This window comes from Lynx canadensis, chromosome D1, assembly GCF_007474595.2.
Source record: "Lynx canadensis isolate LIC74 chromosome D1, mLynCan4.pri.v2, whole genome shotgun sequence".
NCBI lineage: Eukaryota > Metazoa > Chordata > Mammalia > Carnivora > Felidae > Lynx > Lynx canadensis.
In genome coordinates this window covers 88728088-88755780 of record NC_044312.2, presented here as the reverse complement: position 1 = coordinate 88755780, position 27693 = coordinate 88728088, and the positions used below count along the sequence as shown (strand labels likewise).

Sequence of the window (27693 nt, the reverse complement as noted above, 5' to 3'; positions counted from 1 at the left end):
CTTTGCAGCGGCCTCTTACCTGGGCTTTCTGAAAAGCAATCAACTCAGAGTTGCCATTTTGACATACAAGTCAGAATGTAACACCCCCTGCTCAAAACCTTCCAAGAGATTCTTATCTCGCCCCCATGGTCGCTCCACAATCTCGCTCCTCACCTGATCTCTCATCCTGTTCTTCTGAGGCTACCTTCTGCCATGTTTCTGTCCCACCCCACTAGAAATGTCAGCGACCTAGAACAGGGGCTTCCTTTTATTCCCTGGCTGTAGTCCGGGGCCTAGACAAGCCCTGAAACATGGAAGATACTCAATAAATATGTGTTGACACACAAATGCCTTTTTCCTCCATCTGGTTTGTTTGTTAATGTCATCATTCCAGAGCCTGACCTAACTCCCTCCTCCTGCATTTTCACCCCACTTCTTATACTCTGTGCCGTGACTTCCCATGTCCTCCCACTCCAGCTTAAGGGCTGTATGGGAGCGCCCCCTCACCCCCCATCTCCTAGACTCACTCAAGCTCCTACTTCTCAATGGCTATGTTGTCTTCCCATTGGCAGTTCTACCCGTCACAACACGCCAAGGTGCCAGACGGCAGAGCTGGCCAGAACAGAGAACACACTAATTCTGACGAAACACCAGATATGTCAAGTATCAGCCACGACCACACAAGGCAGGAGCCGAAGGTTCTAGATAAGCACAAACAGCTGTAGTTTTCTTGATCCTCTCCCCACCTAGTCTATATAACACCTGCCTCACCTCAGCCACAACAGTGAGGTTTAAACAGAGGACAAGTGGGAGAGAGGGTAAGGGCTAAAGCCAAGAGAGAAGAGGAAAAGGTTGTCTAGAGAAATGAGAGCCATCAGGTGCACGTCTGGGCCAGTGCTTCCCTGTAGAGAAGATGATGACCTCCTGCCCAGGACTGAGAGATGTTGGCACCCCAGAATTCCAAAGATACTTCCTACACCTGCAGTGTGACCAGACATTCAGATTCTAGAACCTTTGGGTCGACAAGAATCTTTTTTTTTAAATGCAGCCATTTCCAGGCCTATTGAAACAACCAACTTTTTAAATGTGTATTTATTTTGAGAGAGAGAGACAGTCAGAGTGCGAATGGGGGAGGGACAGAGAAAGAGACACACACAGAATCCGAAGCAGGCTCCAGGCTCCGAGCTGTCAGCACAGAGCCCGACACAGGGCTCAGACCCACGAACCGTGAGATCATGACCTGAGCTGAAGTCGGACGCTTAACCAGCTGAGCCACCCAGGCGCCCCAACCACCAAGATTTGATCAGCTATCCCTTGTTGTGAATTTCTGTCAGCTATCTGAGACCAGTTCTCCTACAGAACTCAAAGTATTGTGAATGCAGATGAGAGGGAATGGGGCGGTGTGAGAGCAAGATATCAAAGACAGGAAAAACGGGGGTCCCTGGACAGCCAGAGGGTCATTAAAAGGGCACAGGACACTTCAGGAGCCAGGTGTGCTGGGAAGACGGGGATGTCCCCCAGAGATGGGGGAGAAAAAGATGGCTGGGCACTACAGGAAAGCAATCGAACCAGCTCATGCCGAGGGATCGTTACGTGCTCCGAAACTTTGAGGACCACTTGTCGTTAAACACAACCATTACTAAAAATTCAATGATATAAATCATAACTAAATAGATTATATTTAGAAACAAAGATAAATACTCAAAGCTCTTCAGCTCTTCATTATTTTACCGTGATGGATGCTCTTGAAGTTATGTACTATGTACTGTGGCCGTACAGCTAGAGCCGCTGTTGGGTGTTCAATCTTCCCGACTCTGTGGCTGGTGATGGCGCCTTGCAAGAGTGGAATTAGCCACCGTGGGAGTAGTTATACCACAGAAATCAGCAAACAGCACCGGATCAAGGCCTGATTTCCTGTTTTATTGACTATCCAAACCTGGAGTCGGCAAACTCTATTCAGTAAAGGGCCAGAGAGTAAATATTTTGGGCTTTGTGGCCAGTCTCTGCCTAACCTACTCACTTCTGCCACTGTAGGACAAAAACAGCCACGGACGATATGTGAAACCATGGGGCATGGCCATGTTCCCATAAACTTTATTTACAGAGAGAGGTTGGGGGGATCGGATTTGGCCTGCAGGCCATAGTTTACTGGTCCCTGGTCAAGACTTTTAAGAAAGGGATGGAAAAAAATGTTAATAATGCTGATTAAATTTTCAAATGTGTTTATGGAGATCTACGGGTTCCTGCCCCCCTTTTCAAAATGAACTCCAGAGGTTCCACTGGAAACACATACAGTTGGCCCTTGAACTACAACGGGGGTTAGGGGTGCCGACCCCCTGCACAGTCAAAAATCCACATATAACTTTGACTCCCCAAAAACATCGCTAAAAGCCTACTACTGACCAGAAGCCATAATAACATAAACAGGCCATGAACACATATTTTGTAAGTTATATGTATCATATACTGTATTCTTACAATAAAGCAAGCTAAACAAAAGAAAACATTAAGAAAATGATTAAGAAGAGAAGTGCATTTACAGTACTTTACTGTAAAGGTTGAATACATTCAATACATTATGAATGGTGCAAAAAAACCTGAGGAAGTATTCCTCCAATATTTGAAAAGTATCATTTCGTTCAGCAAAGAACTTGCTCTTATCATTGACAAATGATTGAACACCCGACATACAGCTTTGTTGTTATATCAACCCACATTCATGTGGGTACTGAGTTTGTTCATCAAGTGAAATAATAGATTGGCTACACTCTGGATATAGGAGCCCAGAGCAAAAATCAGAAGCATTCTGTGGGAATCCACTAGCTATAAGGAATTTACAATAAAGATTATTGTATCATTTGTGATCTATAAATTACATTTGCACATTCTTTAGGTCAATAAATATTTACCAGCTTGCCACTGAACTTCATGTGTACTTTCTTCGTGTTCTTCAAACTATTTCATTAAGGCCTGGGCCAGGTAACACGGAGTTTTACAACCTTTGAAAATAAATCATGTTCCATAAACAATACTTTTTTTCACTCAGCCCTGCCCCATCCATATGGCAGCTAGGAGAGTGTCCCCAAAGGGCACAACCTGAATTCTCAAGGCATCTGCAAGAGACTTCCTAGTCTAGGAACTTAGGTCCATGGGTTTCTGCCTCCCTTTTGAAACTGAACTCCAGAGTTTCCATTGGAAACACACACAGTTGACCCATGAACAACAATGGGGGTTAGGGGTGCTGACCTCCTGCACAGTCAAAAATTCACATATAACTTTGACTCCCCCCAAAACATTACTAAAAGCCTACTATTGACCAGAAGCCATAATAACATAAACAGCTGATGAACACATATTTTCTAGTTTATATGTATTACATACTGTGTTTTTTTTTTTTTTTAGTTTATTTATTTATTTGGAGAGGGAGAGAGAGACAGTGGGAGGGACAGAGAGAGAAGGAAAGAGACAATCCCAAGCAGGGTCTGCACTGTCAGCATGGAGCCCTATGTGGGTCTCAATCCCACGATCATGACCTGAGCTGAAATCAAGAGCTGGGCATTTAACCAACTGAGTCACCCAGGCATCCTTTATATGCTGTATTCTTATAATAAAGCAAGCTACAGACAAGAAAATATTAAGATTATTAAGAAGAGAAATACATTCACAGTGCTTTACTGTATTTATCGGGAAAAAAATCCACATATAAGTGGACCCATGCAGTTCAAACTCCTATTTTTCAAAGGTTAGCTGTACTCTTAAGTTCCTACACACTTTGCCTGGGAGGTGAATTCTATTTTCAAGCTTAAATTTGGTACATGTTCTAAAGATGGTTTTTATGTATGGAAACTAAGAATGTTGCAGGGAATTTAGGTCATATGGTTGGTTAAATTCTCAAACTTCACACCTACTGGTCCTGTGACCAAGAAGTTCATTAATGAGGTTTTTAAGCATTGATCAATAAATCCGTGAAGATCAATTATTTAGGAGAATAGTGAGACTTAAAACATAATAAAATAATTTCAAAATATGTCACCATTGTTTCCGAGAAACACAATTTCTGGCCAGGATTGAGAATCAGGGTAAGGCCAAGAGTGATGTTATTTTAAGTCTGTTTAGGAGGATGTATGGTTCCAGGACCACAAAGATATTGCTGGGTGTAGTGTAGTCAAAGAGTCAAAAAGTGTAGCACTGGGATTGTGATCTTAAGAGCTGTGTGAGATTCTAGAGCTTCTACAACTCCCTCGTGTTTAGTATTGTTTGAGGACCCTGTTTACATTCCTATAGCCTTTATTAGGATGTGCACGCTCTTAAAAGCAGTGACTGTTTTCTTCTTCTATCCCAGATGACGGACATATTACACAGCCTAATTTAGGAGCTCTATCATTGCACAAGGAAGAGATTCTTCACGACTATTGGGTTATAACTTGGCATCCCCAACCAGTGCCCAGGGAGAGAATCTGCGTGTGTACCCTCTCACCCTTGCACAGAATAAGAAGCGGTTCTCATGTATCAGAAAGAGTGCTGGCCTTTCCACCACAAGGGCTGGGTTTAGCTCCCGACTCTGCTTCATGTGACCTTGAACAAGCCTCTTGCCACAGACGTCCTGGGTCCCTCCCTTGTCCTCATCTCCACCGGCACCCCCTTTAATGCAAGCAGCTGTCAGCACGGTTGTGACATCTGGAGCAGCCTTTCCTTGGCTCTCCCCATGTCCACTCTTGTCTCCTCCAATGTAGTGTCCCCATAACAACCACAAGGAGTTTTTATAGAATAAATCTCATCATTTCATGCCCATTGATCAAAACTCTTCATTGCCTCCCTTTGTCCTCAAGAGAGAGTGTTCAGGTCCCTCAGAGAGAGTGTTCAGGTCCCAGCACACAAACCCTTCACCATCTGCTCTTTGACGTGTCCCCACTGAGCTTTATGCCACATCATTCCGCTCGGTTCTGGTCACACTGGCCTGTTAGTTCCTCACTTCTGCAAACCCCTTCTCACCCCTGAGGCTTAGCTCCTGCTCTTCCCTCCCTCTCTCTCTTCCTGACATCTCATTTCATTTGGCCAACTCTCACTAATCTTACAGACCTACTATGCTGCCTCCAGGAAACAGCCTCCAATTCCCCAGATTAGGGGACACGGCACTTCATACTTCTGTCTCATGGCACTTGTCTCGAATGTATTTAATAAACTATTTGTAAAATTATTTGCTTGATGTCTGTCTCCTTTGGCTCACCTAGACTCTCCGAGAGGCCAGAGACATGTGGGCCTGCCCCTCACAGTATCCTCCTCACCCAGCACATAGTAAGTTCTCAGTAAATGTGGTGAATGACTAGCTGAAGAAGCTTTATTCTCTGAAACTGTTCCCTCACTTAGAATTGGCAATAATGCCCACTTCGCAGGATTGCCATGAGGACTAAATGTTAAAGCTCTATCATGGTGTCCTGTATATGGTAGACATTTAATAAACGTTTGTTAAGTGACTGTCAGCACGACAGCTTCTAAAATGGCACCTCTTTAAATGGGCCTCATATGAAGACTAGACTAGTAATTAGCACTTGTGAAGGTTTCTTTATTAGGTGATTAATACAACTGAAACCTTGGGTGTTGAGGCTAAGGTATTATTAAGACAGGTGCTGTTGATTGGCACTTACTGGGCATGGGCAGTGGCCTCGTGCCAAACGAGGACACTCAACACTGTTGTCCTGGGGGATGGGTGCACGGCGAGCTGGGGACATAGAAGGGGGACTATCTACAGTGCAAGGGGAATCGTGGTGTAGCAATAAAGGCTTCTGGGCTGGTGACTTCAAAATTCAGTCCAGAATTCAAAAAACTTATCTTTCAGTCTTTCTTAGGAAGTTCGTAGGTGGTGAATTAGACCCAACGAAGGGAATAAACTCAAGAGACAGAAAAACATGGGATCCAGGACACAAGTGATCGAACACAGGAACAGTGAGACCAGAATTCCTGGGATGATGGAGGCAAGGTCAGAAATCCCAGGAAGACAGTGGAGCAGCCAGTAGGGATGACCACCAAGTGGAAGGTTCTGGGAGAGACGTCTACAGGGAAAAAGGTGGAACTGGTAGGCTACCCGATGAGATAATCTTATTGAGAGGGAAAAAAAAAGTCTTACTGAGATTTGGAGAAAGGAGTTGAGAGAAAAATTAGTGACAGGTACTTGGAAGATCAAGCAAAGGAAAAATGTAATTGTGCATGCTGGGGGAGGTGGAGGGCGGGGGTAGAGGATGAGGACTGGTGAAAGAAATAATATCTCCTCCTAGTACATTAAGTGGCTCAGCTGTGAACATTCTGCGTAGTTATCGCATAAATAGTGACTCTTGACTACTCGACATGGTGATATTACTCCCTGGCAGACGGGCAGGACTGTGAATACAGATGGGGAAAGTGGGCACAGCGAGAGGAAGGCGCCATAAGTGATTGATCCAAGTCCTCATTTTGAATGGCAATAAACTCAATCAATCAATAAGAAAAGTCATTTAAACATGTTGGGAACAATGGAGATAATGACCAGAAGCAGCACCCGAAAAAACTGGAGTGCTGAGCTGGGAAGGACTATGCTTGGCCGTTATAACCCTGGGGCACTATTTGAATGTTTAAGCTATAAATGTGTATTTGTTTGATTAAAAAACAAATAAAAATGAATTTTAAAGAAACAAAGGGGAAATGTGGCCAAGTGTTTGAGTGATTTATTTTTGCTTTTCTGTATTTCTCAATTAAAAGTAAGTCCACCTAGGGGCGCCTGGGTGGCGCAGTCGGTTAAGCGTCCGACTTCAGCCAGGTCACGATCTCGTGGTCCGTGAGTTCGAGCCCCGCGTCAGGCTCTGGGCTGATGGCTCAGAGCCTGGAGCCTGTTTCCGATTCTGTGTCTCCCTCTCTCTCTGCCCCTCCCCCGTTCATGCTCTGTCTCTCTCTGTCCCAAAAATAAATAAACGTTGAAAAAAAAATTAAAAAAATAAAAAATAAAAGTAAGTCCATCTTTATATTTTATACAGGAGGAAAATGAAATCAACTCCTCGAAAAAGAACATCAGATTTGAACACAAAGAGAAACTGGAAAGTGGGTCTTGGAGGGAGATTGTAGAAGGGGAAAGGGGAGTTCCATGGTGATGGATTAAGTGATGAGGGATAGGTTTGGCCCAGAAGAGCAGCTTTCTTTCTCTCACGTCCCTGCCCACCAGTACCCCACCCCTGAATCACAGCCGGGTCCCCCAAATTACAGGCCCCCAGGCGCTCTCTGCACCACCCCCTCACTGTGTTCCAGCACCGAGTCAATGGGCAATGGGTGTGCATTTCCATGATTTCTGACCTGTTACACTCAACAGGAGTCATGGTGCGTTGTGCCCACCGTGATTCACCTTTACAGCATTCAGCACAGGGCGCAGACAATTAGGCCCTAAGAGCACTTCGCGAAGATTCAGAGGACAAGGCCAGGTGGCAAAACTGCAATGGCGAGCACACGGGCCGAGGGGTCTCCTAGACCTGGTTTGAATCCTAGTTGCACACCTCCAGGCTGCTGGCCGCAGGGCCCTGGGCAAGTCACTTCCCTCCCTGGGTTTACTCATCTGGGAAAGAAGAGAGGAAAAGAGCCTCCTTCACAGGGTTGTGGTAAACATTCATGGAGACGGTGCGGAGAGGCTAGTATATTATAAATGTCCAGTAAATGCCACTCATTTTTATCTGGGCTCATTCGGGGTGCGAATACAGGGAAGTCACCAAAACTGTCTAGTCTTGGCATTCATCCATTGACACCCTCCACCATGGCAAATATTTTAAACTAGTTTTTATTTTCTACAAATACATGTTTTTAACATTTTCAACATTATTGAAAACCTGGTTGATGGCACCAAAAGGGTCACGATAACAACAAGGAAACAGCAAGTTCCCGTTCCCCCCGCCATCACCTGCTAAATTCTGTTTGCAGAGGCAAGCACTTTTGCCTCTCTTGGCTTTTCTTCTGGTATTTGCAACCCCATCTCGAAATAATGTCCCTGTGCTGCCATCATTCGACGTCAATTTTAGACATTATCACCAATGAAGGTTTAGATTTAGCTCTTTTATACCCCACTGTCCCTGCCCTTTCCTCCAAAATGTCACAACTTGGGGTCAAACCAAACTCAGTGACTATGCACATTATTATCCACCAATTAGTCAGGTGGTATACCATGACTGCATTTCCTTTCTTTTTTTTTTTTTTTTTAATGTTTATTTACCTATTTTGAGAAAGAGAGAGAGAGAGAGCATTAGCAGGGGAGGGGCAGAGAGAGGGAGAGAGAGACAATCCCAAGCAGGTTCCACACGCCACACAGAGCCCAACGTGGAGCTCAATCCTGTGACCCCAGGATCATGACCTGAGCAGAAATCAAGAGTCAGACACGTAACTGATTGAGCCAACCAAGAAGCCTGCATTTCCTTTCTTGAAAGCTTTTTTTATTTTTGTTTTTCCGGGAGTTAAGCATTGCCTTGTTTACTCTTCATTTGTCTGACTTTCTTTGTGTCTTCTGTTTTTATACAAATGTTGTGACATATCTGTTATACAGATTTTGAATATTATTTCCAAATGCTTAAGGTGGTCAAATATCCCTTTTGTTTCTTCCTCTGGTGCTGTCCATTCAAGAACCATTCATCCTTGCCATGTTCTTGGGAACCCACCCCCACACCCTGGCTGTGCCCTGTATTGTGTGGCATCCCTGGTTCCCAGATCCCACTTCTACTTTGTTGATACACGTCCTTGTTTTGGCGAAGTAGATTTTCCAATACCTTCTGAGATCAGGTGCATAGGAGGTAAAATTTTAGACTCCTTCTATGTCTGATAATATTTTAATTCCTCCCTTACATCAGGATTTTGGTTGAACTGGATATAGAATTCCGGTTAAAAATCTTTTTTTTTTTCTTGGAAATTTTAAGGCATTGCTTCTTTTCTTTCAGCATTCAGTATTGTCCAAGAGAAGTCTGATGCCATTCTGGGTCCATGTCCTTTGTATATGACCCACTTTACCCTCTGAAAAATTTTGGGTCTTCTTGTCCTAAACTTTCACAGGAATGGGTTTCAATGGAGTTTTTTTACTCCGTTTTTTTCTGAATACAAGGTGAATCTTTTCGATCTGGAAACCTCATGGCCTTTTGTTCCAGAAACTTTTCTTAGTCAGTTAAACATCCAACTCTTGACCTCAGCTCAGGTCTTAATCTCACGGTTGTGAGTTCAAGCCCCATGTTGGGTTGAGTATGAAGCCTACTTTAAAAACAGATAGATAGATAGATAGATAGATAGACACATAGACACGTAGACTCATAGACACATAATAGATCCCTCCCTTTCCTCTAGTCTCCAGAAATTTCTTCTGGTTGCACACCACCTCCCAAGTTGATTCTGCATTGTTTTTGAAATCTGAAGTTTTATTCTTTCAACATTATCTTCCAATCTTATGTCTAATTTTTCACTTTTATTTTGTTGTTCACTCTTTAAATTTCCAGGAGCTCTTTTCTCTCGTCTAATTTATCTGTTTCCATAGCAACTTTTACTTCTTTCAGGGATGCAATATTCTCTTTATGTCTCCAAAGGGTATTAATTATATAAAAGTTTCTGTTTTTTAACTTATTTTCTTTTCCTGCCAAGTTTCTTTTCTGTTTATACTACCAAGGTTTTTTTTTTCCTCTTTATTTTATTCTCTCTTTCATATTAGAAGCTTCATCAAAAGTGAGCCTGTCTTTCCATAATTAAAACTAAAGTATCATACAACCAATTAGAAGGTCTGGGTTCATGGTGGACCCTGACCAGAAGCATCCCCAGGAGCTGATGTAGTGAGCTGCCTTTTTACTGAGGAAGTCCCCCAAATAAGGGTCTTATTAAGAAAATGGGTGTGTTCTTTTGGACTAGTCAGTTTCTTTGGAAAGGAATATTCCAGTCTTCTTCTTGGGGCAGGAAAATCTAAGGGGCTGGTTCAATCCTGGCTGTGGGCATTCTAAAGACAGCTGGTGTCTCACCTGTCAACTTGAACTTCTCCCTTGTTTTTAAGATGGGATCCCACCCTGCGCTTGACTGTCGCTAGGTCTTTCCAACTCAGAGAAAGGGGCAGGAAAGGATCTCCTGGCTGCTTGGCATAGGGGAAAAAAAAGACCTTAGCATCCAAATTCTCTATATCTTGAATTTCAAGAAATCTCCCTGTTTATTGCTACCTACTGTAGCACCTGGTATCTCCAAGCCTCAGCCTTTCTATGGTTCTGACCAGTAATGTGGCTCATTTCTCATTGGTACCAACCCCCTATCCTCCTCCCTTAGTCACTTAGGTTATTGCTTCCTCCACTCTGTTAAGTCAATTGCCATCTCTTCAAATGTCTTTCATATTCCAAAATTTGGGAAATGTCTGCAGTGATGTCTCCTCTTGCCCCTTTACCTGTTTTTATCAAGGTAAAATGTACACAACATAAAATTCATTTTAACCATTTTAAATTATACAATTCAGTGGCAATTAGTGCATTCACAATGTTGTGCAACCATCACCTCTATCTAGTTCCAAACATTTTCATCACCCCAAGAGGAAACCTCATACCTATTAAGCAGTCACTCCCTGCTTCTCCTCGGTCCCATCCCCTGGAAACCACCAATCTGCTTTCTATTCCTATGGATTTGCCTATTTGGGGCTTTTCAAATAAACAGAATCGTACAATATGTGACCTTTTGTGACTGGTCTCTTTCACTTCGTGTAACATTTTCAGGATTCATCCATTTTGTAGACGTAGACTTCATGTCTTTTTATGGCTGGATAATATTCCATTGTGTGGATGTACCATATTTTGTGTATCTGTTCATCAGTGGATGGACATATTTCTTCTCTTTTATTCTTTCCTATCATCAGGGGTTGGATTTGGAAAAGGGAGATGATACATGTGACTGGCAAGTCCGCCATGTTTAGCCCAAACAATGCTCCTAAGTATGGACGCAAGCTCCATCTCTCCAACCACACAGCAGCCTGGCTTTCATTTTCACCTCTGCTTGAGAAATCAGTCCCGTGACCAGTGCTCGTTCGAGTGACTATCCAAAGGATGCAGTCCACTTCATCAGAGTCACAAATAGAAATATATTTCTCTTCCCTGGCCTAGAGTCTCCCAGCCAAGGAAACTTCCAAAACCGTGGATGGGAAGGCAATCCCAAACTGTTTGGAATAGCATGACTGTTTGGTTATTAGATAAGTGTATTTTAACCCCAAGAATATTTAGAATTAAGTATCAAACTGATAAAGTATTTGAAATCATTAGAATATTTGTATTAAAGAGCAATTCCCCCCTAGCTAGTGTTTTAGGAGCACATAATCTCATTCTACAGAATCACATACTCCATACTCTAGTCATTTTGAGACACGACCAACATCCCAGTTGAAGAATTAGTATGAAGAGATAAACATATATTCTTAGGTGTCAGTACTCATTTTCAGAATATTAGAGGTAGATACCACATGGTCTATAGACAAAGATTAAAAATGGAAGGGTATGAGGTGCCACTCTATTTGGAATTCCTTAAAGAGATTAATTCCCAAGTCAATATCTAGAATGAAAGAGTTCAGGGTGCTTCCAATGAAATGTCAACCTCAGACCTTTGAATTTCTTAAACATCTAAAATCTGAACCACTCCTGGAGGGGGTGGGGCATATCTCCCAAAAGCCCAGCCAACGAGGTTCATGGGAAAAACACAAGCCCCCAGAAAAAGAGCCTAAGGCAAATTTTTATTGTAATTACCCTTACTTTTGGCACCACTGGGCACAACCCTAGCCTTCCTTTGTCCTGATTTTGGAAAGGAGAAAGTCCTTCCTCAAGAGCTTTCTTGAGATCTCATGCCAGTGGGGATCCCGCCCTTCTCAGGAGCCCTCTTCCCTCCCTTGGGAAGCAGAGGCACAGAGCTGGATGGCAGACTTCCTGAACAAGAGCATTCCAGGAACCTCTGCCTGATCAGGTTTGGGCATTTGCAGATAAGCAGATGAGTTTACTTCTTACCACATCTGCCCTTTTTCACACCTGAAAAGACACAGACCATAAAGGCCATGTGGTCTTGCATAAGGCCATAAAGGGCCACACTTCATAGGTTCTAGCACTACCCATAGTCCTCAGGGGCTGATAGGCAGGTTCTTTGACATGAGAACCAAATAGCCACTGGCAAAGAAATGGCCCTGCACTGAACAGGGGCTGGTTCGTCTCCTGGACCTGTGTGTGGGCAAGCGGAACAGCAGGCTCTACAGAGAGATGGAGACACGAGAGCACAAGAGGAGGGCAGAGCAGCACAACAGATCAACAGGGCAGAGAGGCCAGGAAGGGAGACAGCAAAACAAGTTAGTCAACATATTTGTCAGATGGGTAAATTCTTAGGAAAGACAAACGCAAACACTGATGATGTAGTTCCAGTAGGGAATGCAAAAGGGCTTCTGCTGTTGGTCATATTCACCACTCTCAATGTGACCGTCCCTGTAACCGTCATCATACTGTCACCATCATCATCAATGCAAATAAAATCGAGCGAGTGACGATACGTACGCTGTGTTTTTGATCATCAGTATGACCATCCCCGTAACTGTCATCACCCACACCACCATCAGCACACCGAACACTGAAATAAGTGCCAATAAGTGTGTGCCAGGCACTTTGTAAAAAGAGGAAGCCAAACCTTGGTCCAGCCCTCTAGGACTGCATTATCATCGTCATCATTATTAGCTAAAATGTATTGAATGCTTACCACACAATGGGCACTGTGCAAGGATTAAACCTTACGATACCCTATAAGGCATGAATGCCTTCGTATTACAAATGAGAGGACAGATTTAGAGGAGCTAAGTGATGTGTACAAAATCACACAGCTAAGGAGCAGTGGCACCAGGATTCAAACCCAGGCAGTCCTGCTTGACAACTGATACCTCGCTATGATGTATATTGCCTAGCACTGCCTTCTCCAGTTGTCTTCAAATTGGGGCACGCACAAGAATATCCACTGAGGGCAGGAAGAAAATATTAGACCTGCTGTACCTATTAGACCTGCAGATAACCTATTTATCAGTTAATTCTTTAGTTTCTATTTTATATGTGGTTTACAATATACTTCACTTACCACCATAATAGAGTATACAGACGATTTCTAAATAATAATTCATACTATGGATACACGCTTAATTCTTTACTGATAGAAGTATGCAGTCAAAAATGCTTGGAGACATCTAGACAAAGCTAACATGACTAACCCACCGTCACGCAAATGGAAAAGTCAATCAGTTGGACCTGAGCTTACCTCTGGTGAGATACATTCAACGTATAGAATTCTGAACCAAGTGAATAATTGTGTCTGCAGAATAAAGCCTTGATTTTAACAAGTGACTAAAAAATTACAACATATCCTTCTGAATGACTTCTCTTTAATTGTATCTATTCCCATTCCTATTCCTAATACGTCTGTCCTAGTAACAATTAATGTGGCTTAGTTTAATCAATTTTTAATTAAAGAGAGAATCACCCTTCTCTCAATCCTCTCTGAAAATGTTCCACATGTTTCTCCATTTAAAAAGTAGAGATAGACTTTTCAAGGGAATGTTTATCTTCTAGAGCCACATAGTACAAAACTTAGGTGTGAAATGACAGGATGTCTAAGATATGCTCCAAAGGAATCTGGAGTCAGCTAGTGGATGGAGATCAGAAGAGGCAGAATTGGCCAAAGGTTGATCAACACGGAGCCTTGGAGGTAGCTATCTAGGGTATGTTGAGTTATTCCACTTCTGCCTGCTTTGGTTCCATAGTAAAGATTTAAAAATAGTTAAAATGTAAAAAAGAAAATCACAACCTTATCTTTTTTGTACTGAGCACTGTCAGAACTCACCTCTCAGCTGAGAAAGGAGAAGAACGATCAAACATGGATTTCACAGAAATTATCATAAGCCCTTTCCTGTCTTCATAAAATCATGACTTTGTCTAGGAAATGTGCGTCCACTGTTTGCTATTATGTTAGAATCGACCTCACATAAGAAATAACAGGAATGACAGAAAAAAAGAGGTTCTAATTTAAAAACAATCATTGCATTAGCTGTGCAGGGAAAAACTCAGAAAAGAAACAGATGTCACGGATCATTGAAATGATGTCCCTTGAAAACACTCTTCAGCTGATATTGCTGGTGTGGGCAGCACTTGTAGGCCTTTACACACACAGGTAGCTCTCAAGGCTGAGACCATTGGTTTAGATCTGATTGGAATCTGGGTGGGCGTCACTCAGAGGGGCACGTTGCAGGTTAAAGGACCCCACACAACATCTCAAGGGAAGTACAGTGAGATGCAAACCAGCGTTCCCACTGGGACAAGAAAAACCAGCAAATGCTAACTGCTCTGCCATTGGAATTAAACCACAGGGCAGTTCACCTGCATTCTCATCAAATAATGCAGAGAAGGCCGGAAATGGCAGTGTTCCCCATGGCCCATAGCTACTGAGAAAGCAGAAAAAACAATTTCCTGGGCAACACCCACCTGTTGGCCATACCACCGCTCCGAGAAACCAGAGCCATCTCTGCCAAGAGGAGTCGGGCAAGAGTCCTTCCAGAGTTCAGCCTCCGAGTTCTCTTCAATCCTTTGTGTTCTGAGTAAGAATTTCCACACTGAGAGCTCAATTCCAATTATACCCGAGATAGTATCAGAATGATAGGTAAAAATAGGCCCAGCTTTCTGGCCAGGCAGCCAAAGCACACAGTGCCACAGGGAGAAAGCAGACTGATTGGGATCTTTCGCGGTTGTGACGTCTTCTCGGAGGGCAGCTGAGGGCAGCTAGAGCAGTGTCATCCGATTGTGCTACCGAGAAAGCACTGGGGAGAAGCACAGGAGTGCTCATTGCAACACGGGCTTTCCTGGGAAGGGAGAGGGTGGGTCCACCTCTCTGTGACACTTGGGACAGAACCAAAGAGAGGTTTGGATGACCCACGCTGACATGAGAAAACTAAAGTGGATGAGTCCAGCCAGTGGACCTGCACAGTGGCAGAGCCCTGGAATCACAAAAACACAGAGATGGGAAAGATTTAAAAGGTCACTAGTGCCCATCCCACCAGCTGGAGGAGCCAAAGGTGGTTTAGGGTGGGAGAAGGCTCTAGACTCTCCATAACCGCCATCAGCACACCTCCAGGCTGCCTCCGAAAAAGCACACGTTGAAAGGGAAAACAGGGCTTGTTTCACATGTTCTGCTTCCCCCCTAATGAAGACATCAGCATGTCTAACCCTCTCCCACACAGGAATTTTGGAACTATCCTTGCCCCTCCCACCACCACAGTCAGTGCTTGAATCAACCCTACAAGCGGTCACCGTCCTAAGAGACTAGGACCTCACAGCCCCAGAGGAAGCCCACCCAGCTGTCAATGACATCATCTGAAAATTTTTCCTAGCCATTCGGTAATGTAGATCACGAGCCTGAAAATGTTCTCATTCCCTTCAAGCCAGTCATTAAGTTCTTGAATCTGCCCTAAAGACCGTGAGCCTCAATATGACAAAAGCTCTACACAGAACTGTTTTCAACACATTCTTTAAAATAGCAAGCAGTTGAAACTATGGAGGAATAATAATGAATGATATATCCACTCAATGTGATAATGCCCAACTTTTGTGGGTATGTTCATATAGAGGATGTAGCAATACAAAAAGATGTTTATAATATCTTATAAGATGTTTAAAATGTTAAGAAATCAGGATGCTGAATTACATATTCATTAGGCTAAGTTCATATTTTTTAAGAAGACCCATTTATAAAAATGACTAGAAACGGTCCCATTTATATGAGGCATCTAGAATAGTCAGGTTCCTAGAGACAGAAAATAGAATGGTGTTTATCAGGGACTGGGGAAGAGGAAAATAGGGAGTTATTAGTTAATGGGTAGAGAGCTTCATTTTGGCAAGGTGTAGAATTTAGTGATTTCATCACCTACATGTAACACCCAGTGCTTTTCACAAGTGCCCTTGTTAATATCCATCACCCATTCAACAAATCCTATTTTATCTTTTTTTTAAGTTTATTTATTTATTTGGTCAGGGGTGGGGGGGGAGTGTGCACGTGTGGGGGAGTGGCAGAGAGAGAGGGAGAGAGGGACAAAGACAGAATCCCAAGCATGCTCAACACTGTCAGAGCACAGCCCTACACGGGGCTCAAACTCGTGAGCCATGAGATCATGACCCGAGCCAAAATCAAGAGTCAGACGCTTAACTGAGCCACCCAGATGCGTCAACAAACCCTATTTTAAAAATAAATTTCAACATGCAATTGAATAAAAATATTTTTAATGTCTTTCTACAGGTTTTTTAGGGCAATAATAATCCACTTTCCTCACTTAGGTTAAATACTGCACCTTGCCTGATTATTCCGCCCATTTTACAGAGGAGGAAACTGAGGCCAACAGAGGCTAGGTGACCTGCCAGGATCCGTGTTTTGGCAGGGACAGTGTGGATGATTCTAACCATTGCAACCTCAGGCTATTTGTGCTGGAATGGCCAACACAGATCATCACAACTAAACATTTTGCCCTCAGACATAAGTGCTCCAAGACTTCGAGAAAGAGCTTATCCATTAAATGAAACTCTAACCAGCCTCTACCTTCATTAACTTTACGGTTTTCATGAGAAAAAAAAAAATGGTTTAAAAAAAAAGTCTTGGATTTAATACCAACAAAGACAATTTCTTAATAGATCCCATAGCCAGCCAACAAACTTCAGCAAAATTTCCCCAGTCTCTGCTTCTCAGGATTAGGACCCTGAGGCTTTGAAACTCTGAATCATTAAGGAGTCAGTTATGTTCAAGAGGTGGGACACCCTAAGGTAGGAAATTTAGGCTCATCTATGTTGGAACAGTTTTTTACAACGAGGGCTATTAGTGATTTAATATACTGATATCACTCATTTAGCTCACAGAATATTGAGCTACCTGGGGCACCTCCCACATTCTGGTTGTTTTTTACTTTAAATAAGGCAGCAGAGTGTCCAGGGAACGTGTATCAAAGGATCTGAATGCTTCAATGATAAAGGTGAATTTCATACTTGTTGATGCTCTAGGCGTCACTTTGCCTTGTCTCCCTTCAGTGACCTTTGCAGGCCGGAAAAAAAAAAAAAAAATCAAGCAGTTCATGTCAAGCGCAAGAAATATTCATAAGTCTTTTCCTAAATTCACTGAAACAAAGGAAATCAATTCTGGTATCCAGCACCTAGTAATTAAGGAACCACGCCTCATTAGTAATAAAGAGAATATGGAGTAAGGAGAGGTCTCAGTCAGGACTCCTGCCGAGCCCAGAGAACCAGCTTGGTTGGGGGAAGAGACCAGTGAGTCAGTCAGCTTTGGCACACACCGAAGGTCATCGATTCAGAGAACATTCTGTGAGTCAACACCAAATTGTGTTCGGACTTTCCAGGTTCTGCGAAAGACACAACAATAAGAGAAGATACCTCAGGAAAAAGCTACCATAAAGAACTCACAGCAAAAGGCCTCTAAACAGGCACAAGGAGGGGACTTCATCTCAAAGGCCAACTATGATGGATGGAGCCTGCATGGAATGCTGATTTGAGAAGGGTCTGAAGACAATACATTTCATATATTAAAAAAAAAAAAATGAGAAGGGTCTGAAACTACCATCCCAGTGGCCAGGAGAAGGTGTGGGGAGAAGACAGATGACAGCAAATGTGCCAGACGTTTGTCACCCCTGGCCCAAACCATCACGAAAATCACTTTTACAGAACTTACGCTGTCTAGGCAACACCCGTCTTAGGTAAAACGGAGAGGGGGTGAAATTTGTTTTTAGGACACCGAGCTTCCCTCTACCTTTCCCCTTTTCCCAGTCTCCGGCACCAAATAACCTTCTGTCCTCTATTGCTTTAGCCTCTCCATTTCTCCAGGGGGCTAACGAAAAACTGTGTCAAGTCTCAAGGGTTGCCACGCCAAAGCAGCAGCCATTAGATCTCTGGCGGCCCAGTTCAGGTCTCAGAAGGTTGGCTCAGAAGCCACACACTGGTGCACCTGAAGGTGGGAGAAGGGATACCCAGCAGAAGAGGAGGGGACGACAACCAGAGGCCATCTTTCTTCCTTCAAGACAGAAGCTTGGACAAAAGGCAGAAGAACGTAGATGTGGCTGTCCTCCTTTCATGACTGGGGTAGCACAGAGTCTGGTCCAAAGGCAAGACTCATGCTGTTCGCTGAAAACTAGATCCAACCCTAGCAGAATGAGCTCATCAGAGGAGAGCACCTTCTCCGTTCTCGCTGCACATGCTCACTTTATTCAGGAAACCTGTCCAAGGGCACCTGTCCTACTCCATTCTCAACCAGAGGAGTTTGGAGCCTACCCTTACAAACCTGGACCAACTTCTCTGCCAATATAACTAGGATATTTCATAAACGATAAATACGTGCAAGAATCAATAGCTGCCTCTGGCCCTGCAAGACAGCAAGGTCTACCCAGGGATGGACCTTTCCACATAAGTCCCCAGCTGATAAAAATAAAAAGGCCAGTCCCCCCACCCTTACTATGAAGGCAGCTGATGTTATCAAACCTTCCTATAGTTAAGTCAGCCTTCCCCAAGAGATTCTCTGTTACCGCTGAGCTGGTTCCAGTCTATCCAGTCAGGACACAGTACTGCTACTGGGCCAACCAACCCAGCTCTGCCTCTATGAGCCTGTCTACACCTTCATCTCTACACCCACCAGGGAGAGAATGGCACATACGTGGCACAGGTGGACTGCAAGGTCTTTAGGTATAAATTGTGGCTCAGTCCTTTGGGGCTGAAAAACTCAGCAAGTTACTTAGCCCTCTGTGTCTCAAACTGTAATAGGAGAATTTCGCCCACCTTGTTGGTATTCGATTACATCTGCTAGAATGAGAGCACCGCAGACAGGGGCCGCCAGGCTGCTCAATACACAAAGTAGCCCAGGCATCATACGGTGCCCCCTAGAGTGATGTGTTGTTAATTGCATGTGGTGGCCCTGCCGCCGGGACCAGGGTTTTGTCTGTCCTAGCCTTTGGTCTGCCCTAAGTGCCTAGGGTAGTGCCTGACTTAAGTAGAAACTCAATAAATACATGCTGGGTGAGCGGATTAGACCTTCGTCAGGACTTCAATCGATAACTTCCATACTGGCTTTGGATTAAACACTTAAGAAATAGTAACAGTGATTATTGTTATTGATGATGTGACTAAGTCTAATAGGAAAAACTTTTCCTTGAGCCTGGCTTTTATAAATTCATGGGGCGCTGGATTTGAATGTCGAGTGATACCCTCCTGACGAAAGTAACTTTTCTCACATCCTACCACCCAGGGGCTTTGCCCTTCTCTCTTGCTTGGCCTGGCCTGGCTTCTTTCTGCCCGCAGCCCGACTTTGACCCCATTCTGCCCCCAAGGCCGCTGCAGGACAACAGGACTGCCATCCAGCTACCATGGGGGGCGGCTGTCTCATCTTTGTGTGACAGTCGTGACTTTCTCTTCTCTGCCTCTTCTTGGCTCCTTCACTTGGCACTGGGGCTGCTATTCAGTAGCTCAGTCCTACTCAAAGGCCACAGCTCCTTCTTGGAAATGGCACAGACTTGAAAACAAGGGGCCCAAACACCTCTGCCAACAGGGACATTGCATAATGACAGCACCACGTTCCAGGTGAAGAGAACCTGGTTACAGAGGGGAGACAGGATCTCTTCACCACGCTTGGGGAGGCTGTGTGAGTGTTTAAGCCACCTCTCATTCTAAGGGACAGATTTGTTTTTGAAAATCAGACCACCCTGGCTCCAGCCTGAATGTTCTTCTCTTTCCTCATCATCACCGCACCCATAGGGACAATCTCCTTTAGGGGGACAATAGGTGGCTGTCAACTTTATATAATATAAACAATGTCAGGAAGGAACCCACCCAAGAAATATGACCTCCTCAAATGCCTGGGATTCCACTATTAGTGATTCACTCTTTTGGTTCAGTACCACCCACTCTCTGGCTGTCCTGAGAAATACACATTCTCCTGGGAGGTATTATGCATTAAGTTCCTAACACCTGGAGTGAATAACTTCACCAGACACTTTATTTTCTCCTGATAGGAGAGATACATGGGTGCTTGGCCCACAGGGCTGAGGTGGGTCTCAGAGAGCCAGAGAGCAGGGGAGGCTTTGCAGTCAAACTTCCTAAGTGTCACCAGGTTTCTAAGAGCTAGGCCTGACTGTCCCCTCCAATGGTAGCTGGCCCTGGAGCTGTTGATTTCCACGAGTTAATCACCTAAGGATTCAAAGAGGCAATATACATAAAGGGCCAACTCCGTATGCCATGTGTCATCAACGACAAATGTGAGTCTGCTCTACTCCTCCCATGAATAGAGAGACATGTGTCTTGGGGGAGAGTGCTGGTTCATACCTGCTCCTCATCTTCTGGGAAAGACAAGCCAAAGAAATCAGGTATCTCCTCTACTCCCTGTTATAGCGTGGGGACTCCTCTGCCCAACAGCCCACTTGGTCCATGGTTTCTTTACCACTGCTGTGGGAGAGAAACAAAGAGAGGGTCAGCCCATGTTTGAGCAACTGCTGGGGGGAGGGGTGTCCTGGTTTCTTGGCTGTGAGAGTTTGAGGAGCCTCTTGCTTGGGGTTGATTCTGCTCTGCTCCCCAGCTCTGCAAATTCTCTTCTGTGGACCAGGCTGTACTATGGGCCTCAAGAAGTTGACCTCTATGGACTCCATTCCCAGCCTCCTTTACCCTCTGCCTTCTAGTGATGCTCAGCTGGTGGGAGATGTCAGGAGGAGATTGGGAGGCAAGAGAAGAGAGGGATGAGCAATTAATTGCCCTCATTCCCTTACTACTGGGCCAGGACTGTCTCGGTAGCTGTGTCCCCTGAGCCATGATCATGGATCCCATGAGACAGCCCATCTCCCGTGGCTCCAGTGTTCACTGGGTTCATCTGCCGAGGGCTAGGAAAGACTTCTCACTCTTGCTGGTCCCTGGGGACACTGCCATCTCTTACTGACCATCACCCCTTTGCTTCCCATCCACCAGGTTTGTTGAACAGACCAAATGGGATTCTACATTTGGTTTTATCACCAATGCTTGCTGAGGATCTTCTGATTCTCTGCTAAGTGCCTAAAATGCATTTTCTTATTTAATCCTCACACCAGAAATGTAGAAATGTCATGTAACTTGCTCAAGATCACACAGTTGTATTTGAAACGTACCCAGGAGTGCCAGTAAGTATTATTTAAAGTCAGTTTTGGGGGGTGCTGAGGTGGCTCATAGGCTAAGCGACCAAATCTTGATTTCGGCCCAGGTCATGATCTTACAGTTCATGAGTTTGAGCCCCATATGGGGCTCTTGCTAACAGTGCAGAGCCTGCTTAGTATTCTCTCTCTCTCTCTCTCTCTCTCTCTACCTCTCCCCTGCTTGTACTATATCTCTAAAATAAATAAACAAACAAATATTTTTAAAAAATAAAAAAAATAAAGTCAACACTCAGACTCTGTCCAGAAGCCCTGGACTTGGGAGTCAAGTATTCCATTTCAGCCTCATTCTGCTCACCACAGTCTAGTTGGATAGATATTTCTGAATTTATCTTCTAAAAGCAGGCTCAGTTCAAAGAGACATTTATGACCTTACTGGATGCAGTTGGGGAAGGCTGCCCCAGAGGCCAAAATAAGTCAGGCCCTTGGCAAAGATGTGATGTGGAGACTCTGCCTAAAGCCCCCTTCTCCTCGTCCTTGGGGTCCCTTGCTTACTCCCTTCCAGCCCCCTGCTCTCCATCCTCAAGCCCCTCTTGCTGATCTACGGAATCCACTGACATCAGTCTACTTTTCTCATGCCTCAGTGCATGCCTCCTGTCCATTTCCCACACCCTGCTCCCTGCTCACTGAGAGTGTTCCAGTGCAATCCAAGATGACAAATTGCCTTAACTTATTTAAATATGCATATCTTTAAGGGAGTACACAAAAAGTAATGTCAATGGTGGAAGTTTTAAGTGCTAGTTTAGGCCAGTGAGAGAGATATTTATGGAGAAGGAAATCTTTTTGCTGATTCCTCAAGGATGCCATACAGATATCTAGATTATAGCTCTTTTAATTATGTAAGGCAGGCACATCTGTATTTGAGGAGCCCTGGGATCTTTGTCTTCAGAGGCTTTCACAGAGGGAAAGGGAGACTGACAGCAGGATCAACCCACTTAGAACCCAAGTGCTCCCTTTTTTCCATGACTGAAAATAAGTATTCACCAAGTATTTTAGGTACTCTCCTAATTTTCTAGCCTGCCTCCCAGCTTAGTTTGCAGCAATAGGGTTGGCTCTGGCCATAGACTGTGGGCATAAGTGACATGTGGCACTCCTGAGCTGAAGCAGCTAATAGCTGATGTGCCCCCTCTACCTTTCCCTTCCCCTGCCTTAATGTCTTGAAAGTCATTTGTTCTAGACGGTGCACCTTTGAGGAAGGTCAACCAGCCTGCAACAGATATTTGGTGAGTAAGAAATCCATGTTTATTGTTTTAGATCACTGAAATTTTAGGGTTGTTTATTACGGCAGCATAACAGAGCCTATCCTGACTAATACATCATGTAAGATGAAATCTGAACAAGTGTTCATGCTGAATAGGACTGTTGGCACTAATTTCCCATTCCCTGTAACTCGAGAGCTAGAAAGGAAAAATCAACATTTCCCAGACACTTTGAAGGTATGGTTCTAGAAATAAATTAGTTTCCCCAAATAATGCCCTTGTGTGAAGCAGCATTATAGTAGAAACATGAATGCTTAGAGCCATTTCGGCCACTGGACTCCTCATTCCAGAGTTTAGTCACGAGCTTCATGGGTGCCAGAGGCACTTGTGGTGAAAGCAGCCAGGGCAGCAGTTTCCTAATCTCTGGATCACAACTACAATGGGATCACTTTGAAATAGTGCTCCCCAGTGGAACTCTCTAGATTTCCACGTCTCCAGCTCTTACAACAGTTCTATAAGCTTGTAATTCCCTGGACTGAATTCCTTTCTTCTTGAAATACACGGAGGGGTGGCTATTTCCTTCACTGAACTCTGGATCTATGTTGCTTTAAGAAGTTTGAAAGCTTTTGAAAATAGATAGCATAGCAACAAAGACGATGTAGACCATTCCAAAGACTCAAAACTGAGAGATGGCAGATTCTCTGAAACCTCAGAAGTTTGGAGGAAAAAATGTGGTAGAAAGAATTGCCACACAACCATGAGTTCATTTTTAAAATGTAGCATCAATGATTTAATGCAACTCTTTCCCATTACAATTGAAGATGAAAAGGAGGCCCAGTGAATCTAAGTCCCTTCTCCAAGGTGGAACAGGCAGTAAAGGCAGAGCTGTAGTTCAAACTGAGGTCTCCTGAATGTGGATTCTACTAACCATTTTGTAGACTCCATCAAGAAGCCTAGCAACAAGCTGCTGGGACTGTCTCATCTGCATATTCCCCCAACTGTCCCAGAGGCGCCCCCAATGTTCTACGCACCCCACCTACACATACCCCCACCCAATGGCTGGCTTCCTATGAAGGAAGCAAGGGCAAGCCTTTGTAGACAGCTAGTGAGCATGCAGAGAAAGCCAGCCCAACTCTGCAGGATTGGGAGAAAGTTGAGATTAAGCACTGTCCTAGGGTAAGCAAATGGGAATCTGTCCGTGGTGGCCTGGCTTTGCAGGATTGAGAGAAGGCATACAATTTTAAGAATCCCCCTACCACCAGGAGGGTGCAAGAAGTGTAAAGCAGGTCAGTCCCTAGAAAAGATCTGAGAAAGGCAAAGAATCCCTAGCAGGGCTGAGACAGAAGGTATTTCTCTCCCAAAGCCAGTCGGTAAAGACTGGAGGAGGTGACTGCTTCTTCAGATGTGAAGATGGTATATGTAAGATTTCAAGGAACATGAAAAACCAAGGCAATATAACACTACTAAAGGGACACAATAATTTTCCAGTAACTAACCACAAAGAAATGGAGATCCATGAATTGTTCAATAAGTAATCCAAAGTTGTTATTTTAAGAAAGCTCAGTGAGCTACAAGAAAACACAGGACAATTCAATTGAAATCAAGAAAACAATATACAAGTAAAACAAAAACTTTAACAGAGAGATACAAATCATAAAAGAGAACCAAGCAGGAATTCTGAATCTGAAAAATACAATGAATGAAATGAAAAATGCAATGGAAAGCATCACCAGCAGACTTGATCAAGCAAAAGAAAGAATCTGTGCAAAGACAGGTCATTTTCAATTATCCATTTAGAGGAGAACAAATACAAAAGAATGAAAAAAAGTGAAGAAAGCCTATGTGAATTAATGGGATGCCATCAAGCAAAACAACCCATGCATTATTGGAGTCTCAGATGGAAAAGAAAGAAAAAGGTGGTAACCTTATTTAAAGAAATAATGGCTAAGAAATTTCCAAATCCGAGGAGAAATTTAGATATCCAAGTTCATGGTGCTCATAGGTCCCCCAAAAAATCCAACCCAAAAAGATCTCCTCCAGGACACATTTTAATGTAACCATCTAAAATCAAAGAGTCTTTTTAAAGCAGAAAGAGAGGAAAAAAAACTCGTCACAAACAAAGGAACTCCCATAAAATTATCAGTGGACTCCTTTTTATTTACTTATTTAAATCCAAGTTAGTTAACATACAGTGTAGCAATGGTTTCAGGAGTAGAATTTAGTGATTCATCACTTACATATAACACTCAGGGCTCATCCCAACAAGTGCCCTCCTTAATGCCCATCATCCATTTAGCCCATCCCCCCACCCAACTCCCTTCCAGCAACTCTCAGTTTGTTCTCTGTATTTAAGAGTCTCTGTATTTAAAGGGTTTGCCTCCCTCTGTGTTTTTATTTTATTTTTCCTTCCCTTCCCCTATGTCCATCTGTTTTGTTTCTTAAATTCCACATATGAGTGAAATCAGTGGGCTTCTGAGCAGAAATCTTGCAGGTCAGAAGAGAACAGGATGATGTATTTAACATGCTGAAGGAAAAAAAAAACTTCCAACCAAAAACACATTACCTGGCAAAGTTGTCCTCCAGAAATGAAGGAGAGATAAAGACTCTCCCAAACAAACAAAACTGAGGTGGTTCATTGCTGGACCTGCCTTACAAGAAATGCTGCATGTTCTTCAGGCTGACATGAAAGGATGCCAATTAGTAACATGAAAACATAGGAAAGTATAAAGCACATCAGTAAAGGTAAGTGTATAGCCAATTCAGAATACTCTAATACTGTAATCTGGTGATGTGTATATCACTTAACTCTAGTATAAAGATTAAATGACAAAAACATTAAAAATAACTATGGCTACAATAATTGTGAATGGAAAGACAATATAAAAATATGTAAATCATGATATCAAAAATAAGATGTGAGGGGGAGAGTAAAAGGGTATACTTTTTGTATGCAATCAAAGTTATCAGCCTAAAATAGACCACTATAACTAAAAGACATTTTATGTAAGCCTCCTGATAATCACAAAACAAAATCTATGAAATACATAAAAGATAAAGAGAAGGGAATCAAAGCACACCACCACTAAAAGCCATCAATTAACAAAGGAAGACACAAAAGAGAAAGAAAGGAAAAAAGGAACCACAAAACAGTCAGAAAACAATCAGATGGAATTAGTAAATCCTTGTCTATCAATAATTACTTTCAATCTACATGGATTAAATTCTCAAATGAAAAGGCATAGAGAGGCCAAATATATATATATATACAAGACCCAACTACATGCTGCCTAGAAAAGATTTACTTTAGTTTTAAAAGCATATATAGGTGCAAAGTGAAAGGATGAGAAAAAAATATTCTATGAAAAATGGAAAGCAAAAGAGAGCAGAGTAGCTATAATTATATTAGAAAAACAGATTTTAAGTCAGAAACTGTAAAAAGAGACAAAGAAGGTTAGTTTATAATGCTAAAGGGATCAATTCATCAAGAGGATATAACAACTATAAACATATATGCACCCAACATCAGATCACCTGTGTAAGCAAATACTAACAGATTTGAAAAATAGAATAATAGTAGGGGACTTCAATACTTCACTTTCAACAATGGATACATCATCTATGCAGAAAATCAATAAGGAAACATTGGACTTGAACTATATTTTAGAACCAAATGGACTTATCAGACATACACAAAAATTTTTATCCAAAAGCAGCAGAATATGAATTCTTCTCAGGCACACATGGAACATTCTCCAGGATAGATTATATGTTAGGTCACAAACAGGTCTTAACAAATTTAAGGACATTAAAATCATACAGGTATCTTTCCTGACCACAATGATATGAAACTAGAAATTAACAATAGGAGGGAAATTAGAAAATTCCCAAATATGTGGAAATTAAACAACACACTCCTGAACAAAGAATGGGTCACAAAAGAAACAAAAAGGGAAATCAAAAAAATATCCTGAAGCAAATGGAAATTGAAACACAGCATACCAAACCTTACAGGATACAGCAAAACCAGTTTTAATAGGGAAATTTATAGCAATAAATGCCTACATTAAGAAAAAAGATTGATCTCAAATAAACAACCTAACTTGATACCTCAAGGAGTTAGGAAAAGAGCAAACTAAGTCAACAAAAGGAAGGAAATTAAAAAAAAAAAAAAAAGCAGAGGAGAAATCAATGAAATAGACAAGAAATACAATAGAAAATATCAACAAAACTAAGAACTGGTGTTTTAAAAAGATAAACAAAATTGACAAACCTTTAGCTAGACTAAGTAATAAAAAAGAGTGAAGACTCTAATAAATGAAATCAGAAACGAAGGAGGAAATGTAACAAGAGATACCATATAAATACAAAGAATCATAAAAGACTACTATGAACAATTATAGGCCAACAAGTTGCATAACTTAAAAGAAGTCCAAGAATTCCTAGAAACATACAACCTACCAAAACTGAATCACAAAGAAATAAAAAATCTAAACAGACCAATAGTGAGTAAGAATATTGACTCAGTAATCAAAAACCTTCCAACAAACAGAAGCCCAGGCCTGGATTTAGTGGTGAATTCTACCAAACATTTAAAGAAGAATTAATACCGGGGCGCCTGGGTGGCGCAGTCGGTTAAGCGTCCGACTTCAGCCAGGTCACGATCTTGCGGTCCGTGAGTTCGAGCCCCGCGTCAGGCTCTGGGCTGATGGCTCAGAGCCTGGAGCCTGTTTCCGATTCTGTGTCTCTCTCTCTCTCTGCCCCTCCCCCATTCATGCTCTGTCTCTCTCTGTCCCAAAAAATAAATAAATGTTGAAAAAAAAAAATTAAAAAAAAAAAAAAAGAATTAATACCAATCCTTCTCAACCCCTTCTCAAAAACTGAAGAGGAAGGAACACTTCCAAATTCACTTTTTGAGGTCAGCATCACCCTGATACCAAAGCCAGGCAACAATACTACAAGAATAAAAAATTATGGTCCAATATCCCCAGTGAATATAGATGCAAAAATCCTCAACAAAACACTAGCAAACAGAATTCAACAACACATTAAAAGGATCATATATCATGATCAAGTTGGATTCACCCCTGGGATACAAGGATGATTCAACATCTGCAAATCAATAAATGTAATACACCACATTCACAGAATGAAGAATAAAAATCATATTATCGTCTACATAGAAGATGAAAAGGCATTTAACAAAATTCAACCTTCTTTCATGACAAGAATTCTCAAGAAATTAGGTATAGAAGGAAGGTACTTCAGTATAATAAAGGCCACATATGAAAGCCCAAC

At 42.7% G+C, this 27693-nt stretch overlaps 1 long non-coding RNA gene across 2 annotated transcripts in view; it reads right to left on the bottom strand.

Moving 5' to 3' along the window:
• The window catches only part of LOC115526136, a 49951-nt gene that overhangs the window by 6752 nt on the left and 15506 nt on the right, over window positions 1-27693 (bottom strand). Inside the window, exons 2-3 of one of the 2 annotated variants that reach the window (XR_003972554.1) lie at window positions 20349-20468; window positions 16271-17386 (exon numbers count right to left, since the gene is read on the bottom strand). This is a non-coding gene — a long non-coding RNA (uncharacterized LOC115526136). Of the gene's footprint in view, window positions 1-16270; window positions 17387-20348; window positions 20469-27693 lie in introns of those variants that run through there. The other variant, XR_003972553.1, reaches the window with a different exon arrangement.